We start from the raw sequence: 17,991 nt of genomic DNA on the forward strand, positions 1-17,991 counted from the left end.
TTTCGGCTCAACATGACATAAACTGATGTATATGTAGGGGCTTGAACGGGATGATTTGGCTGGATGGGTAAATTCTGAGGAAACATGGCACCTCCTTCATAGAAGCCTCTAGAAATGGCTCAAAATCATTCTACAAACTGCTAGAAAACACAGAGGTCTATAACTTCCACCACAAAATTGATATAAAAAATTAGAGTACATATATGGATGTGCCTTAAAGTGAGCTTCGTAATGGTATAAGTTTCGCTGAAAATAGATAATTGGTTGAAGAGATATGGATAGTTTACTAAAAGGGGGTAAAAACTATCATGAAAACAGACTATCAAACATAGAGACTCATAAATTTTTATAGTAGTATTTGATTCAAGATATAATTACATAGAAACATGCATCTTGAAGAGAGCTTTGTCTTAATATAAGTTTCATTAAAAACAGATAACCGATTGAAGAGATATGGATTGTTTACTAAAAGGGAGTGAAAACTATCATGAAAATAGACTGTCAAACATAGAGACTCGTCACAATTTACAGTAGTACCTAGTTCAAAATTTAATTACATAAAAACATGCGCCTTGACCAGAGCTTCGTGCTGATATAAGTTTCATCAAAATCGGACTATTGAGCAAAAAACTAATAGGGGGTCAAATTGTCATAAAAACTGCCCTCCACCCATGCCAATTTCACCTGAGCAAACTATTCCCTCAAGGCTCCACAATTATCAACGATCCAATACCCCTAGAATTCACCTAAAAGAGAGGAAGAAGCTTGCATGTGTCTCTGGACCATGTGTGCATAGTGAGCGGCCGGACAAGAACTACTTTAGAGACTTGAATAGAGAGAGAAAAGAACGTAGGAATGGAGGAAAAGAATGGAGACTCAAGGAAAATGACAAGAAGTGGCTTTTATTGCCATGAGAGTAATACGTACTCCACTCAATGACACTCAAAATACTACAAACACAAGGGAGAAGAAGAGGTTTCATACATATAAGAGGGAGCGGAAGCTCCAAGACTACTCATAGAGAGAGAATAAACTAGAGAGAGATGGACTCAAGAGTCTACATAAGAGAATATCTACAAGAGGGAGAGAAGGCTCCTGGAAGAGGCTTCAGGAGACTAGAGCTACAACAACATTAGGCTTAATGGTGGGAGAGATTGATGAACAAGGGAGAGGAGGGCTGCTTTTATAGAGATTTTGTCATTCTCCTTCACCCATTTACAATTGCTGCCTGTAGATTCTTTTCCCCATCAATCACATAAGCCCGTATGTCACCATCCATGTCATTTTTGGCTACTCTTTCCATGCGTCCCATCAAAAGATGCTCAAGACTCTTAAAATATTGAGAAAGTCAAGAGTCTCCCCTCATGGAGCCCATAGGGACCTTCTCTTTTCCATATGTCCACATCCTCCTTATTCCACATGGGAATTCTAGAAGGATTCCTCTTGACTCCACACTCCTCCACATGCCTTCCACATGCTTGGCATGTGGCCCCTCTTATCTTATTGGAACACATGGACATGAGCCCACCTCTTTATATGACTTACTCTTCCTATTTTCTAAAAACCCCATAATATTCCATACACAAATAACTCTCATCCCATACCAAGGTATTTATAATTCATACCTATACTATTTACAATGATCCATTCCACTCGTTCTCTCAATCCCATACAACATCTTAGAAAATAGAAATAAGTGAGCACCGCTAGGCTATCACTTGATACCTAAACTCTTATAAAACATAGAAGAAAACAATACCAATGCCAAATAAAAAATATCAATTTTTGGCATCACATCTTTCCCCCCCCAGCAGATCCTCTCTAGTGACAGAGAGGGTCTGTTGGCCCTCAAGGTGGTCAAGCATAGAAGAATTTAAGGCGATACTTATTGGTGCGTCCGGGTATCACCATGCCATCAACGTCCTCAAGCTGATAGGTTCCATTCATGAACTTCTTTTTAACTCGATATCATCCCTTCCATCGACCGATAAACTTTTTGTCTAGCCGCTTGTCTAGACGGCTATCAAATCTCATGACCAAATCTCCTTCTGTAATATCTTTCTTCTTCCGTAATTTGGTGTCAAAACGGGCCTTGCATCTTTTTTGAGAAGCTTACAAGTTTTGTAAGGCTTGTAATCTACATTCATCCAAGGCTTCTAGCTGTACCAAGCATTGAGCATAGGCATCCTCTTGTCCTTTTCTTGCAACAGCAGTGCGAAGACTATGTATCTCCAATTCAATGGGTAAAATGGCTTCTATTCCATACACTAGTTGCAATGGTGTAAACCCAATAGCTAGCTTGTGTGTGGTTTTGTAAGCTCATAAAACTTCTGCCAAGTGTCTATCCCAATGTCTTTTCTTGGTGTCTACAAGCTTTTCCATTGAATTGCACAACAATCCATTTGTTTTCTCAGCCAAGCCATTACATTGGGGATAGTATCGCATGGACATGCTATGATTTATCTTTAGCTTATGCACCACATCTTCAATTAGTTCATTTCTAAAAGAGTTTCCTCCATCAATGAGAATTTCCAAAGGACAACCAAAGCGTGAACAAATTTGATCAAAGAGAAATTTTGCAACTATGATTGCCTTACTATTGACTGTGACCTTGGCCTCTGCCCATCGAGTCACATAATCTGTGGCCACCAATAAATAATGCTTGCCCTGAGATGAGCAAGGGAGTGGTCCCACAAAGTCCAACCCCCACCTCTCAAATGGTCCATATGCTAGAATAGGCTTCAAGGGCCCAGGAATCAACTGTCACCTTCTAAACTTTTGCATACTTTACAACTTTGACACCATTCATATACATCCTTATGGAGGCATGGCCAAAAGTAACTTGCATTAAGAATTCTCCTAGCTGTGCTCATTGAAGCAAAATGACCGGAGGATTCATGACACATTTCTAGGATTCTCCTAGTCTCCATGGGATGGACCACCCAATGGAGCACCTTATCTTTTCCCAATTTATAAAGAATGTCATCAACAATAGTATAGGGACAAGCCTTCCTTACCAATCTTTGCTTCTGTTGTGGAGTTTTAACCTCAAGGAAACATGCCTTCTTCCACATATTATTGCACATCTTGCAATTTTGGCCATCCAGTGTCTACCAAAGAAACCACCCCCTAGTCTTGTACTACAATGGCTTGAGTAGCTTAAGAGTGCTCTCAACGGAAGCAAGAATGGAAGAGGGAGAGAGAGAAACAAAGAGCCACACAAGTTTTGGTGGGTGCAGAACCACCCTAATCTTCTTTTTCATTCATTTATATATGTGTTTGAGTATTGTACATAACCGGGGTAAGGTAGTTAGTACTCCATTGCCTCCATATGTGAAACTGTGTTGGAGGGGGGGAAGGCAGTTAGTACTCCATTGCCTCCATATGTGAAACTGAGTCATACAGATAGTCCCAAATCAGATGAGGAGAGGGCCATGATGGCCAAGGTTCCTTATGCATCAACAGTTGGGAATCTTATGTATGCTATGATAGCTACTAGACCAAACATTGCATTTGCAGTGGGAGTTGTTGGCCAGTATATGGCTAATCCAGGAAAGAGGCATTGGGAGGCAGTTAAGTACATCATGAGGTACATGACGGGTACCAAGGAGATGTGCATCTACTTTGGTAGAGGAGACATGCATGTACTTGGGTACACAGATTCAGACTATGCAGGGCATGTGGATAGTAGGAGATCCACTTTTGGTTATGTGTTCATCTTTGCATGTAGTGCAGTGTCGTGGATGTCTCGCACACAAAAGTGCATTGCTTTGTCTACCACAGAGGTTGAGTATGTTGCAGCCACAAAGGGTTGCAAGGAGGCTATATGGCTTGATTGGCTAGTGGGAGATTTGGGGATTCATACAGGTGTACCGATATTGCATAGTGATTCCATGAGTGCTATTCAGCTAGCATGGAATCTGGTCTTTCATGCAAAGACCAAATACATTGAGGTCAGGTACCATTTCATTAGGGAGGTACTTGAGGACAAGCGCATAGAGCTTGTCAAGGTTCATACAGATGATAACCCTGTAGATATGCTGACAAAGAGTCTACCTAGTCAGCAGTTTGAGTATTGTCGTGTATTCATGGGCATTGGATGGTATGCTCATTGGTTGTTCTCCCTTAGAGGCACATTGTCCTTTAAGTGGGAGGTTGTGGGGGTTAAAGGTCACTGTGCCTTTATCCCGGTTATGTACAATACTCAAACACATATATAAATGAATGAAAAAGAAGATTAGGTTGGTTCTGCACCCACCAAAACTTGTGTGGCTCTCTGTTTCTCCCTCTCCCTCTTCCATTCTTGCTTCCATTGAAACGCTGCAATACGTAACATACTCCTTCTGTGAAAGCCAAAGGAGTTTCCTACTCCGATCACGCGTGATGCGCATACCAAGAATATGACTTGCAAGTCCCAAATCCTTCATATCAAAGGCCTCATGCAACTTGGCCTTTAATGCATCTAGCTCATAAGTATTCTTGCTAGCCAATAGCATATCATCCACATATAGTGCCAGGATTATCAGGCTATTATCCTTAGCCCTTTTAGTGTAGAGGCATGATCAATTTCACTCCTTCTAAAACCCTGGGACTGAATGTAAGCATCAAAATTTTGATACCATTCTCTAGGTGCTTGCTTGAGACCATAGAGACTCTTCTTCAGCTTACAAACTAAATGCTCTTTTCCCTTTTCTTCAAAGCCTTCCAGCTGCACCATGTAAATTTCCTCATGTAGATCCCCATGTAAGAAAGCTATCTTGACATCCATCTGCATAAGCTCCATATCCTCTACTGCGACTAGTCCAAGCATGCATCTAAGTGTGGTCATCTTCACAACTGGAGAGAATATCTCATCAAAGTCCACACCCTTCTCTTGCTTGAACCCTTTAGCGACCAAACGGTCATTGTACCTAGGCACATCATCACCTGTGGCCTTCATTTTGTAGACCCATTTACATGGCAATGCTTTCTTTCCATGTGGCAAAGAAACCAAGTCCCAAGTCTTATTCTTCATAAGTGAACTCATCTCTGATTCCATAGCATACTTCCACTTGCGTTGATCCTCACGCATCATAGCCTCTCTGTATCAAGAAGGCTCCCCGCAATCAGTAAGCATCACATAGTCTACCCCTAGAACAAACCTATCAGGAAGTCTAGACACTCTAAATGATCTTCTCAAGGGCATTTTAGCTTGTTGTCCCACCTACATATCAGCCACATTTGGCTCATCAGTTCCACTAATAGATTATCCATCATCTACCCTTGATTGTATACCTGTGGGAGTACTTGGTGGTACCATTTCTTGCACATTTGGTGCATGGACATCTTGCTGTCTATCAACATATGTAGGTCGATTCACATCCTAGAAAGTGATTCTCCTCATTTCCACATCCCTCATGGGTTCTTTATGCATGTTCTTCTCATTAAAGACTACATCATGGCTGCATATGATCTTCTTTGCTTTTGAATCCCAGAGACAATAGCCCATGTCTCCACTTTCACCATAACCCACAAAGATACATTTCCTAGACTTAGGATCTAGCTTCTTTAGAAGCTCTTTTAGCACATGTGCATATGCCTCACACCCAAATATACACAAATGAGAGTAAGAGGGCTTCTTGCCACTCCATGCCTCTTCAGGAATACCACCATCCAAACTCTTACTAGGTGATCTATTGATCACATGCACTGCAGTCTTCATTGCCTCAACCCAAAAACCACCAGAAAGACTTGCATTGGAAAGCATGCATTGCAACCTTTCTTGAATGGTATGGTTCATCTTTTTGTAGCTGGATTTTGCTCTGGAGTACGAGGGGATGTGAGCTCCCTCTTAATCCCACGTGTATCATAGAAATGCTAAAAGTCATGAGAGAGATACTCTCCACCATTGTCAGTCTGTAGGCATTTAAGCGTTCTACTTGACTGATTCTCAACCAAGGCCAGCCATTTCTGAAATACTTGGAACACATCACTCTTTTGAGCTATAGCATAAGCCCACACTTTCCTAGTTGCATCATCAATGAATGTCACATAGTATTCAACCCCGCCTAATGACCGTGTAGGCATGGGACCACATAAGTCTGAATGCACCAAATCAAGCTTTTCAAACTCTTTCTTTTCCCTTCTTTTATGGGCTGATTTAGTCTGCTTCCCATAGAGACAGTGCTCACAAAATTCAAAATCAGAGAAACTCAAATGCGGTACATAACCCAAATGGCATAAGAGTTTCATTCCATTCTGGCTCATGTGCCCCAACCTGCAATGCCACAAAGAAGTGCTTGGCTACTCGGTTATTGCAACAACATGATCAAATACCCCTGATACATGTAAGGGATACAAAGTCCCACACTTGGCACCCCTGGCCAAAAGCATAGAGCCCTTCTGAAATTTCCAACTTTGAAAGCCAAAAGTGGTGTGAAAACCAACATCATCTAGCTGACCCACTGAAATAAGACTCTTGGTCAACTTAGGCACATGTCTCACATGTTTCAAAATAAATGCAGACCCATTTGCAAAAGAAAACTTTATGTCACCTACTCCCACTATGTTACATGCATAGTCATTTCCAAGATGCATACAGCCTGTCTTTCCATTGTTATATGTGGAGAACCATTCTCTATGGGGAGTAACATGGAATTAAGCACCAGAATCCAAAATCCAATCCTGGGAATATGCATCATCTGAAGTGGTTAGCAATTCTGCAGATAAACTAGACATGAAGAGAAACGTCATTGTCACTATCATGTGTGACTGCATTGATCTCCTTGATCTTCACTTTTCCTTTGTCCTCCCTTGGACTCTCTTCCTTTGTATTTGCACCCCAATTTGCATTCTTTTTCTTATCCTTTTGCTCTCTTTTCAGCTTGTAGCAATCCTTTTTCATATGGCCCTTCTTGCCACAGTGGTAACACTCAATGTTCCGTGCCCTAGATTTGCTACGAGACTTTCCTCTTTCTTGGGACTTCCCTCTAAATTGTGATCTGCCCGTTTGCACATTTAAGGCTACATCCTACTTGTTGCCATCCATAGACTTCCATCTAATCTCCTTGGCCAACAAGCTACCCACAACATCATCAAATTTCAGTACTCCACCAGGTGCAGAGTTATTGACGGCTGTACGGAAAGTATCCCATGAGGATGGCAATGAACATAAGAGAAATATTGCCTTAGTCTCCACATCAAAATTCATCTTCTGAGCCTGAAGCTGTCTGAAAATAATATTGAATTCATTCAAGTGAGAAGCAATGGAGACCCCTTCCTTCATCTGCAGCCCTCTTCATGAGGTAAACTTTATTAGAGGCAGTTTCCTTCTCATAAGTGGCACACAGTTTCTTCCACAAATCTTTCGTAGTTTTCTCATTTACTATTGTGAAATAAACTGACTCTGCAAGATGAAGTCTAATAGTAGACTTTGCTAATGCATCCAACTGATTCCAATTATCCTCAAACATATTTGCAGGCTTAGCTTCAATCCCTACAAAGGGTTTAATCTGCTTCTTTTGAATAAGCACATCCCTTATTTGTTCTTTCCACAAAGAAAAGTTTGTCCCATCAAACCTTTTTAATGTTGAAAAACTCCTTTTCAAACATGGAAGAGGGTGCCATAATGCAAATAAAGCAAAATCCCAAATGCTAGTGCCTATAAGAGAGAATCACACCAAATACTAGGTGCACCCAAATGTGTATGCCACAATAGAGTGAAATATCACCAAACTCATGTCTCAAAGCATTTGACTCATGTGCATATACTATGCATCCATATGAGCAAATCTGGCCCAAAAGAAAATGCCAACTGCAATGGCAATCCAAGATGCCAATAAGTGCCAAATCACTCAAGCATAAACACCATCCACTGGCATATGCATTAATAATATCTCATCCAAGAGAGCATAGCACTATCAATGCATCACCTGCAATGTGTCAAAGCTGTCCCTCAGCATAAAATAGCATCCATGTGCAAAGCGTCCATAAAAAATAGCATCCCACAAGGCAATTTGGGCCTATCAACACATCCAATAAGGACCACAATGCATCCAAATGGCCTATAAATCATCCACTACAACCCAATGCACACCACGAATGAGCACACACTGCTCAAACTGCAACCAGAGTGATCTGCATAAGGTATGCTCAAGAAATCATAGTCCCAAGGTAATGACCGCTACTGAAAATAGAACCTGAGATGCCTCAAAACATGGGTGCCATTGCATAATCGGACTCAGCAAGAAAATCTGCAAATATCTCTCTTCTGCCAAAACTCCAAAGTCCAACCGATGAGTGAGAAATGGGAGTCAACACTTATCCATTGCCATGTGGCATAAATCTAAGGTTTCAAAACCTTAGAATGAAAAATGCATAACAGAGAGACGAAATCGAATACACAGAGATCTATAACTCTGAAAATACTCCACCGAATTACGCAAGAACTGATAGGTAGGGGTTTTTGGGCGTCTGGAACACAATGGGACATACGGTTTTGGAAACCATGGTCTCAATCATTGGGTCCAACACACGAGCTGAAAAACGTTTTTGGAAACAGAGCTGTTTGTAAACTCCACCGGAGTGCGAATGATGAGCACCAACACCCGGGTAAAAAAACGCAGAAACTGACACAATGAGTCAGAAATCCAATGAAATGATCCTAGATTCAAGAATGAAGGTGTTTCCAAGCTCCTGAAGTGAAGTGGACACCAAAAGCAAGCAATAGTTGCATCTACAAATCAATACGGAGTCTCTGTCATAGAACGGAACAGGGAAAAGCTCAAAAAACGACTTTTTCTTTGAAAACACTTAACAGGCTCTCAAAACCACTTCGCAAAAGCAAAGTGACTTTTCCAAAGGTTCCTCCAAGGTCTCTACATACTCGGATGCAAGTAAAGTCACCCACAAAGCTTCCCACAGAGCTTCTCCTTCCTCCCACAGAGCTGCTGAGCTTCAAGCATTCACGCATGCTCAACTAGATCACCCGGGCTCTGATACCGATTGAGAGTGCTCTCAACGAAAGCAAGAATGGAAGAGGAAGAGAGAGGAACAGAGAGCCACACAAGTTTTGGTGGGTGCAGAACCACCCTAACCTTCTTTTTCATTCATTTATAAATGTGTTTGAGTATTGTACATAACCAGGGTAAAGGCACAGTGACCTTTAACCCCCACATAGCTAACTCATTTGCCCTTTGATTTTCTTTTTTGTTTATATGAATAAACTTGCAAAAATCAAACTGACTACATAGTGCCATAGCATTCTGATTAAGCTCCTTCAAATGAGGACTTCTTGTCGTGTAATGCCCTTGCATTTGCTTTATAATAAGTTGAGAATCTTCTTTTACTTCCAATTATTTAACTTGACTTTGAAGACAACCCTCCAAACCAAGGATCAAAGCATTATACTCAGTTGCATTGTTAGTTGTGATATCTGGAAGCTCTTGCCCTCTTGCCCACACCTCTTGACCTTCAGAATTGATCAAGACTATCCCCCCGACTCCTTATTGGCATGGACTAAAAGCCCCATCAAAATAAAAGACAAAAGCTATTGGTGGTGTCTCCCTTTCATCATTAATGTCCTCCTTATATTTCTTTTCTTCTCTTAGATCCTCCCGTCCTGTGAGTAAATCTGCCATAGTGGACCTAGTGGTATTTTCAGTGACAAAAGAGAAAGAGAACTCTTGAAGCTCTGACAAACATTTTGCAAATCTCCCCCTAGGATTAGGCTTGCGAACTACATATGCTAATACAGACTGAGAGGTAAGGAAGAAAAATGGTCTAGGTAATAAATAGGAGCGAAAATTTCTGACTGAAAACACCAAAGAGAGAGCTTGCTGCTCCATTTCTTCATACCTTATTTCTGCCTCTATAAGCTATCGGCTGGCATAATAGATGGATTGCATTCTGCCTGCCTCACAATACAACACCAACTAAATGCAAAGATACACTTGGATTTACATAAAGTCTTGAGACCAGTTAGGGGGCTTTAATATTGGGCCCTTACTCATGGCCTCCTTAAGTTGCTGAAAAGACTCTTATTGCTCCACACCCCATTGGAAAGAAACTCCTTTGCTTGTCAACAAGTTCATGGGATGCACTATCTCTGTGAAATCATCACAAAAGCATTGATAATACTTACTTTTTCTTAGAATTCTACGAACACCAGTGACACTCTCAAGACTTGGCAATGCCATGATTGCTTGAACCTTGTCAAGATCCATTTACAGGACTTCTTCAGACACAATATGTCCCAACAAGACTACTTTTGTTTGAGCCAAATGACACTTGCTAGGATTTAGACACCCTTTTGCTTCATCAATCCTAGCGAGTACGTACATAGTCCGAGCAAAAACTTTTGAGCGTGATTTTCGAGTGGTGTTTTTATCAAGTATCTAGAATTATAGTTTCTTCAAGAAATAACTAACCAAGTCCAAAATTAGACTTTAAATGCAAAAATAGGACACACTTTTTAAGGCCCACTTGTTAAAGAAAGTATTTAGCAAACAAATCAATAAACAAATAGAGTAAGCATATAGAAAACCTCTAGGTGGTTTTATTGGAAAACTATACAAGAGGGTAAGTGGATTCTCAATTATAGAAAACTCTTATGTAATAATTTTAATCAAATTTCTTTTAAAAATCCGACCAATATATAGAGAAAAATCCTAAATCTATACTCATTCTCATTCTATTCTACTTAAAATCACAAAAAGCTCTTCAATATATCCTAATTTTCAACATTTAACACTTCCAAAGTCAACATTTAACACTTCCAAAGTGCTCAAATATGGCTTTCTCTTCGATTTGAGTGGCTACGTGACTACTTTTGGATCTTGGAGCTGAAAGTTACAAGTTTTTGAAAATGCTGCCTACGTAGTTTTGCCAGCAAAACTAGGTTGTAAAGCCTGTCTCTAAGGTAGTTTCGCCAGTGAAACTAGGTTATAAAGCATGTCTCTAAGGTAGTTTCTATGGAGAAAGAATTACCCTTGGAAGCTATCCCCAAGGTAGAAACTACCTTGGGAGCTATCTTTAACATTTTTTAAAGCTTTATAAGGCTATTATACTAGAGGAATTATGAAAAAAACTTCATGATAAATAATATTATCTTGATTAGAGAAATTTCAAGAAATGGAAAACAATTCAACAAAAGTAAAAATATAAGTGCTTTTGTAGTGAGAATTGATGCATCAAAAGTGTTTTTTTGAGAAACTATATGATTTTGATAATTGAATTATCATAAAGTAATTTACAATCACTCGAATGCTCGAAAGTTTTTGCTCAAAAAATGCTCGTCCCTAATCCTAGCTAAGGTCATATTTAACTTCTCCATGTGATCTATGCACCAAGAATAAATGCAAAAATCATCCAAAAACACCCTTATGAACTTTCCCAAGTAAGGCTCGAGCACTTGACTCATGAACCTTTGAAATGTAGCTGGTGCATTGGTCAACCCAAAAGGCATCACTCTGTAAGCAAAAACTCCCCAAGGTGTGATAAATGATTTTTTCTTTTGATCTTCCTCCCGAATACAAATTTGAAAGTACCCAGAATACCCATCACATACAGAATACATCTCATGCCCTACTACTTGGTCTAGTATTTCATCCTGGAATGGCAAAGGAAAATGATCCCTCTTAGTGCATGCATTCAAAGGACAAAAGTCCATACAAATCCACCACTTATTTCCTTTCTTTGGTGTGACAACTACAGGAGATATCCATTTTGAATCATCAACAGGAAAGTTGAATCCTGCCTCAAGTAGTTTTGTTACCTCTTTCTTTAGTGCCTCAGCTTGGATCACCCCCAAGCACCTTAAGCATTGCACAACTGGCTTGCTTTCTGGTTTCAACTCAATCTTGCGCTCCACAAGAGAGATTGGTTGAACCTGTCAATAGCTTGTTGCAAACAAACATGGAAAATCATCTAACATATCCAAGTACTGGAGCTTCTCACTACCTGATAGAGAATCACCAAGAAGCTCTTCATTGCATTGGCGTCGTTTAGTGTGCTCCACATCCTCCACATGGTGTCTCTATAGGGTCTTCTTGCACCACCACTTTGTTCGTTCTTGACTCATCCCGATTAGCACCAAGACAAAGACCAAAGGCCACTCCTTCCATCTCACCCTCTAAGCTGGACTCCTTGGAGCTACATCCTGTCTCTTTTTCTTCATCGGCGGTTAAGTCAGAGTTTGAGCTCTCTGATTTTGAAGACTCCTCCTTGACAACTTGCTTTTTGCGACTTCTGATGTTGTAGCGCACCTTCTTATCATTTCCTTGCAAAATCAATTCTCCAGTATCCCACTTTTGAATAGCCTTCACCTTGTGTAGCCAAGGCCTTCCCAAAATCAATGGATAGGCATGTGCATTTGGCTTGGTAGGGATCACTTGAAAAGTAGTCGGCACAGAAATTCCACATACATCCACTTCTAGAGTCTTCACAACTCCCAAGGTCTTTACCCTAGTGTTGTTATCCAATTTGATGCAATAAGGAGAGGTAGTACTAGAGTATTTTGAATCAACATCTATCATGGTCTTCTCACTCGACAATAATCGATGCACCTCCATCAATGTACACATTAGAAATCATTTGACCATCAATGATCACATCAACCACAGGTACATCATCACCAACATCTATATCTACCTTTTAAACAACAGGAATGGAATTTCTCTTCTTAGTCACTCGTGCTTGCTAGCTTTCCCCATTCTTTCCGTAGTTTTGGAGACAAAGCAAGTAATTGACTAAAGGTGATATGAGCTTCCTTTTCTTTAAGGTCGAACAACAAGTCATAGCTTCCAATTCCTTGTCCTAAAGGAAAGTCTAACTGGCTAATTCTCCTTCTAGATGCCTTCTTTTTCTTACTATGTTGTTCCTCTTCTTGATGTTCCTCATCTACTTCTTCCTTGGTTTCTTCTTCTTCTTTTGCTTTACCACGCCCGCGTTTAGCCATCATTACCTCTCTTTCCTCATCCCCTGAAGAAGCTTCTAACAAGAATACTTGTTTTTCTTCTTTCTCTCTCAATCTAGGACACTCAAGGTGATAGTGACCTTTTTCATTACATTCATAGCAAGTGACCCCACTCTTATGTCGAGGCCTATCGTCACTCTTTGGTGCTCTAGGTTGTCGTGCATTAACCAAATGCAATTTCAAATCAGCAAACTCTACCATCAATTGGGAGATATTATGATCTAACTTAGAGGAATTTGGTACCTGAGGAGTGCCCATTACCTCTACCTTGGAAGTTGAAGTTGTTGAAGATACAAAAGAGGATTTGATCTTTAGAGAAGCTTCTTTCTTGGTCACAATACAAAGTGCCTCCATATATGTTGTTGGATCTTTACTCATTACTTTTGAGTGAAGATGAGGCTCCAAAGCCATAACAAATTTGCTCATCTTTAAGTGCTCCATCCCTATGAGACTTTGAGGGGTTGATGATGCAGATGCCACAGCTCGCAAAGCTGCCTTTTCATACTTTGTCCATAAAGTTTCATATTGGATTGCCAACACAGAGACCATCTGACCCTCTCCTTGATAGAACCGGTCCAACTGCAACATCAAAGCATTTGGCGACTCAACTGCCCCAAATCTCTACTTCATTTCAGCCACCACTTGGTCCCAGTACTCCTTGGTAGAGTGTGGCAAGGCCTCATGCCAACTCAAGGCTACATCTTTAAGAAAATTAGGCAAAATCTCAGCCCAATCCTTCATGGACCATCCAAAAAGCCAGCATCCTTGAATAAAATCTTGAAGATAAGACTCCAGGTCTTCCCCTTGGGTCCCTCGAAACACTATAATCTTCACCATGATGAAACACAAAAAGAAAACACCAAGATCCAAATAATATCCCAAACAAGATCCAAACAAGATCCCACAGAGCCTTAGTATACCAAGACCAACTTATTATGCATAACCACTTGTTGAAAACCCTCCACAATGTGATCCTCAACAAAATCTTCAAAAATAAGTTACCAACTAGCACCATGAAAACATTGTGTATACATGCATTCAAGAATCACCCTTCTCACAATTGGAAGTGCACATAATAGCTTCAAGATATTGTACTCTTCATCATTTGCATAGCAAAAGAATTTGAAAGCATTGAGAATCACCACTCCACTATTATAGTTAAAAACTACCCAAAGACTCAACTCTTCTTCACACTAAGCTACCAGTGCATGAAACAATCCCCAATCCATCATTGTACCTATTGCCGGCATTGTTGATTCACCAACATATTCAAGAGTGCAAACATAAAGGATATGATCATAATGATCGTGCAAATAGCTTGAGCATCACCTTCACAATCTTCTAGTTCTCTTAAATGGGCTGCAATCTCTTCTAACGGAGTTCTTCCAAGCATCTTCTTTATCACATCAAAAAACACATGCCTATACTAGGCATAACATGAAATCAAGTACACCTAAGACCGTTTAGTAAGGTGGGATGAATCCAATACCAAACGTACCCGATGTCTCCACCAAAAGATGTGACATGAAGTTGGGGGTAATGAAACTTCACGCACATCTTAGCTTCCTGCTCTTCCCAATCTTAATAATAGAGACCCTTATCACTTGCAAAGAGAGACGAAGAAAATATTTTCATGCAAAGAAAACCACAATATATCTTTCTCCTTACTTCCTATAGAGAGAATGAATATGGTAACATCCTGCAAGTGACGTTGTAGTCCAGCATCGGGAGAAGAAAAGGATCCGCAGAGGTCATTATCTCACCAAGCCGGTCGGTGCCAAAGAGAAGAGCGATGCATTGTTGGAAGAAGATCTTTCAGCTCAACATGACATAAACTGATATATATCTAGGAGCTTGAAGGGGCTGATTTGGCTGGATGGGTAAAATCCAGGGAAACATGGCACCTCCTTCATAGAAGTCTCTAAAAATGGCTCAAAATCATTCTACAAACTGCTAGAAAACACAAAGGTCTATAACTTCCACTACAAAACTGATATTAGAAATTAAAGTACATACACGGATGTGCCTTGAAGTGGGCTTCGTATTGATATAAGTTTCGTTGAAAACAAATAACCAGTTGAAGCGATATAAGTTATGAGCAAAACACTAATAGGGGGTCAAATTGTCATAAAAACTATCCTCCACCCACGCTAATTTTGCGTGAGCAAACTACTTTCTCAAGCATCATTGATATCTTTTTGATGGGTGTCAAAACTTAAACAGTTTGATCGATCTTTCATGGATGTCAAATGCCTCATAAGTTACCATATGGGTGTCCTTGGTGGTGAAGATGGATCACATAGATACAAATTATTTATTAAAGAAATCATATTAGATTAATCAAGACATGCAATAGCCAATTTCAACTCCATTCTCCCTAGACTAATAAGAGCTTTTGGAGATGCCATTCTCCACAACCTCATATGAGGTTATGGAGAATGACACTAGTGCCATTTTTCCTATGAGGTTGTGGAGAATGGACTCGGGGGGGTCACTATGTATAAACCCTCTATATCACGTGCGTTCAAGGCCTATATTTAAAATCCCTTATTTGTAAATTTTTTCATTAATAAAATGTACCCCTTTTCTTTACAAATCTGTAAATTTTTTCCAAAACTATTTTAAATGGTCCCTTATGTATATTTATTTTTGTAAATTTTAGAAATAAAAAATATCCTTTTGTTGAACTCACGTGATAGGGTTACATATGATGAGTGACCCCCCCGAGAGAATGGAACTAGTGCCATTATCCATACGAAGTGAGAAATCATACTCTAAATAGAACATGGAAAACATAAGTGAAAACTTTAGCATTACAATAGAAGGTAGAATTTATTACTCACATCCAAGTTTTGGTGATCTTTATGTCCTTTTACAAGGCCATGAATTGGTTTCTTTGGTCTTCCAAACATAGCCCATTGTACCCTTAGATGTTGCAAGATGTCAATCTATGGATGATTCTTTAAAATAGTTTGAGCCTCCATGTTAGCCATCGGTGATATTTTGCAACTTGCATCTTTACAGGCATTTCCCACAATGCGTGCCTTCCTCCTTGTGAAAATGTGTTTCACAGTGCTAAACCAATGATAAGATTTGTTACGTATATATTAATTATTTCCAACAAGAATCCAACTCCCATAACTTATCGGCTGATACCTCTTCCCTCTGCATTTGAGTATTTATGCCTTCGTAAAATGGCATGAGATAGGCACATGTAGCTTTTATAACAACATACTCTAGCATGATATGAATTTGTTCCTCAATGGATGTTGGGATGATATTCTGAGATGGTTTCTTATATATAACATCATTAGGAGAGGTTTGGAAAAATAAGGGCCCTTTAAGAATGTTGATTGGGGAGATAATCCATTTTGATTAAGTTTCTAAGCAAAGTTTAACTAGTGTACTTTTTAAGAATATTTTATTGCACTAAAATCCAAGAAGATCTTATCAACTAGGACTCCCTCCAAAATTTGAGTTAGAATCTCTTCTCTCTCTTCCCCCTCTCCCGGCCTCATCTCTCCATTCCACCACCCTCTCTCCTCCTCCCCACCACCCACCAGGGATGTTTTTATTGAAGCTATGCTTATATATTAATATAAAATCTTGACGAAAATTTTCAAGATAAAATTTTTAGTTTCACAATATTAGTAGAATGTAGTACTTGTTTATATATTTTCTTTTGAATTTTGAAGGAAAAAATGCAAATCCTAGCGAAAGTTTAAATTTCTTTACATAAAAGTTTCAAATCATGGCGAATGTTTCAAGCATTTATTTTTATTAGGACATACAAACTTTCGATGCCAATATAAAAGTTTAGCTTTTTAACGAAAGTGACTTGAAAAAATCATCCATGCCACCCACCTCCTCCTCCAACACCACCACCACCTTCTCCTCTTCCTCCTACCCTTCCATCAACTTCTCCCTTCCCTGCCACCTCCTACCCTCCCCTACACCTCACTCCCCCACCTCCTCCTACCTCCCCCCATCTCCACATCCTCCTCCTACACTCCCTTACACCCCTACCTCATCCTCCCTTTCCTAGCCCCTCCTACCCATCTTCCCCTCCTCCACTATCTCTCCCATCATCCTCATTTCCCCCTTCCTACCAGCATTTTACTCTCTTTATCCTGTCCAGTACCAAGATTTGCATCATGTCCCCTCCTCCATTTTAACTCCCTTCTTCCAAAGTTTCAAATTCTCTCATCCATTCCTTCTTTCTTTCCATTCTTAGGTGTAGATAGAATATGTGTGCTCTAAGTTTTTCAGTGAGAAGTGAAGAAGATGGATTTAGGGAAAGGGAAATGAAAGGGGTGCATACAAATGGTGTAGGGAAGTGTGATAGAATCAGGGGATGGAAAATGAAGTGAGTGTGTAGGGGAATGCTTGAAAATTTTGGGGGAAGGCAGCCTCCTAGTGAAAGAAGAGGGGAGAGAAGAGGGTGTCCCTCCAAAGGAAGAGAGGGAGAGAGAATGTGTACTTTTTGGAGAGAGAGAATCCCCCTCAGTGAAGAGAGAGAGTGTCACTTTTTTGACATTTTGGACTTCTTTTGGACTTTAGTGGGCTTGCTTAGCCCTTAATTCATTTTCCTAATCCATTCCTTATGAGGCCCTTTTTGAGTCCAAATCTCCCCGAATGGACCATGGATGGAATTGCTTATTGAGTATGATTTTGAGATTAAGTACATTGAAGGGAAAGAAAATAAAGTGGATGATGCTATAATTCGACAACTGATAGAGACTGCTTTGACTGATGCTTCTTTGATTGATGATGATGCTTTGATTGCTCATGCTTTGTCTTATAATGTTTTAAATATTGATACTTTGACTGTGGATGAAATAAACTAAAGAACTGCATCATGTAATAGACTTTATGTGAATTCTTTGACTGTTTCCGTTTAGATCTTATGGCTAAAATAAAATCTAAAATTGAAAAATATCCCTTTTACATGGCCATTCTAGAAAAGGTAAAGAATGTTGTTATGAACAAAGAGGATGGGAAGTATCATTTAGTAAATGGCAATCTGTATTTTAGTGATA

Source organism: Dipteris shenzhenensis, chromosome 16 (genome assembly GCF_047967505.1).
Source record: "Dipteris shenzhenensis isolate YYH24624 ecotype China chromosome 16, Dip_SZ_1.0, whole genome shotgun sequence".
Taxonomy (NCBI): domain Eukaryota; kingdom Viridiplantae; phylum Streptophyta; class Polypodiopsida; order Gleicheniales; family Dipteridaceae; genus Dipteris; species Dipteris shenzhenensis.